The sequence below is a fragment of the Anastrepha obliqua genome, unplaced genomic scaffold (genome assembly GCF_027943255.1).
Source record: "Anastrepha obliqua isolate idAnaObli1 unplaced genomic scaffold, idAnaObli1_1.0 ptg000347l, whole genome shotgun sequence".
Taxonomy (NCBI): Eukaryota; Metazoa; Arthropoda; class Insecta; order Diptera; family Tephritidae; genus Anastrepha; species Anastrepha obliqua.
In genome coordinates, this window is record NW_026562338.1 from 1 (window position 1) to 2500 (window position 2500).

The 2500-nt window shown below is 26.8% G+C and overlaps 1 non-coding gene and 1 pseudogene across 1 annotated transcript in view; both read left to right on the forward strand.

Annotated features, from left to right (window-relative positions):
* The first annotated feature begins 895 nt into the window (after positions 1-895).
* LOC129252719 (5.8S ribosomal RNA) lies at positions 896-1076 on the forward strand (annotated as a pseudogene).
* A 442-nt stretch (positions 1077-1518) lies between these two features.
* Positions 1519-2500, forward strand: part of LOC129252720 (large subunit ribosomal RNA) — a 3987-nt gene continuing 3005 nt past the window's right edge. The window contains exon 1 of the ribosomal RNA XR_008583603.1: positions 1519-2500. This exon is cut by the window's right edge and continues 3005 nt beyond it. This is a non-coding gene — a ribosomal RNA (large subunit ribosomal RNA).

The window sequence follows — 2500 nt, forward strand, 5'->3', positions numbered from 1 at the left end:
GAGAGGTCCGGGTAAACCGCTGAACCACTTTCATGCTTGGGATTGTGAACTGAAACTGTTCACATGAACTTGGAATTCCCAGTAAGTGCGAGTTATTAACTCGCATTGATTAAGTCCCTGCCCTTTGTACATACCGCCCGTCGCTACTACCGATTGAATTATTTAGTGAGGTCTCCGGACGTGATCACTGTGACGCCTCGTGTGTCACGGTTGTTTCGCAAAAGTTGACCGAACTTGATTATTTAGAGGAAGTAAAAGTCGTAACAAGGTTTCCGTAGGTGAACCTGCGGAAGGATCATTATTGTGTTCCATATCCGTAAGAAAAACAAACAAACAAACAAACAAACAGACAAGCAAACAAACGAACAAAAAGAAAAAAAAAAAAAAAAAAAAAAAAAGAAAAAAAAAAAAAAATTTATATAATTATTTTGAATCCATAATTCTTTTTATTCTTTTTCATTCAATTTGTGATCCATCAATTATATCATATTAAATATAATATATGATGGTACATTTTGTAATGTTTTTTCTTATTTTTTTCTTTTAAAAACCTTTAAACATGAAAATAAAAAGTTGTACTTATTATTCATTTGATTGAATGATAAGTTAATTTGTTCACAATAACAAAAGTGGTATATATTTATTATATTATTATATATACATAAAATGATTAAAAAAATACAAAATAATTGAATCATAATAAATACCACCACTGTATTATTGTTGAACTAAGACATTCGCAACTTAATAAAAATGTTTAGAGTTAAATATATTTGATATATATTATTGAAAGAAAATCAATTTATATATTATTAATATTATTTAATTTTACTCTTTCAATTAATATATGCAAAAAAAAATTGACATTTGTTATAAATAAAAATAAATAAAAAAATACTCTAAGCGGTGGATCACTTGGCTCATGGGTCGATGAAGAACGCAGCAAACTGTGCGTCATCGTGTGAACTGCAGGACACATGAACATCGACATTTTGAACGCATATCGCAGTCCATGCTGTTATGTACATTAAATTCAATTTTAAAGTACTGCTTGGACTACATATGGTTGAGGGTTGTAAGACTATGCTAAATAAGTTGCTTATTCTTTTATAAAAATAATTGAATTTAAGCAAATGTGTATATTATTGGATTTTAAATAATTCATAATATTAATAGCAAAAAAAATAAAGATATATAATGAATTTTATTTATTATATATTCTTTAAAAAAAAAATCCTCTCAAATAAAATGAAATGATGAAAATATTGAATCTAAGTATTCTTTACAAAAAATTTTCATATTATTTATATATATATATAAAATAATAATTTATATATGTAATTAAAAGGAGGAATGTCTAGCATAAAAATTAAATTTTTTATTCTAGGATTGCCTCATTTTACATTATTATTATTTTTATATATTTACAATATATAAAAGGAGAAAAGAAAAATAGAGATGAAAAGATGATATAATTTTTTTATTAAATTGTGAGAAGATAAAAAAAGAATATTAAAACAACCTCAACTCATATGGGATTACCCCCTGAATTTAAGCATATTAATGAGGGGAGGAAAAGAAACTAACAAGGATTTTCTTAGTAGCGGCGAGCGAAAAGAAAATAGTTCAGCACTAAGTCACTTTGTCTATATGTCAAATGTGAGATGCAGTGTATGGAATATCTTAATATCTAGTATGAGAAATTAACGATTTAAGTCCTTCTTAAATGAGGCCATTTACCCATAGAGGGTGCCAGGCCCGTATAACGTTAATGATTACTAGAAAGATATTTCCAAAGAGTCGTGTTGCTTGATAGTGCAGCACTAAGTGGGTGGTAAACTCCATCTAAAACTAAATATAACCATGAGACCGATAGTAAACAAGTACCGTGAGGGAAAGTTGAAAAGAACTCTGAATAGAGAGTTAAATAGTACGTGAAACTGCTTAGAGGTTAAGCCCGATGAACCTGAATATCCATTATGAAAAATTCATCATTAAATAATTAAAAAAATAATGTGCATTTTTTTCATATAAGGACATTGTAATCTATTAACATAATAAAGTATTTATCAAAAGATCATTGGTGATATTAAGTTTATTTAAATTAATTTGCTTTTTAAGCATATTAACATAAAATAAATACTAATGATTTGATAAAGTGTTGATAGATTTTATTATATATAATGCTAAAATTCATTTTTTGAATTTTACAAAAAATTTAATATCTATGATATTAATATTTATTTGTATGCATTTATATGATTAACAATGCGAAAGATTCAGGATACCTTCGGGACCCGTCTTGAAACACGGACCAAGGAGTCTAACATATGTGCAAGTCATTGAGTTATATTAAACTTAATGGCATAATTAACTTAACTTAAATATAATGGGATTAATTTTTAGTCTATTTTTTAATAAATAGTCAATTAATTCAATCCCGGGGCGTTCCATATAGTTATGTATAATGATAATTTATTATTATTTATACCTCTAACTG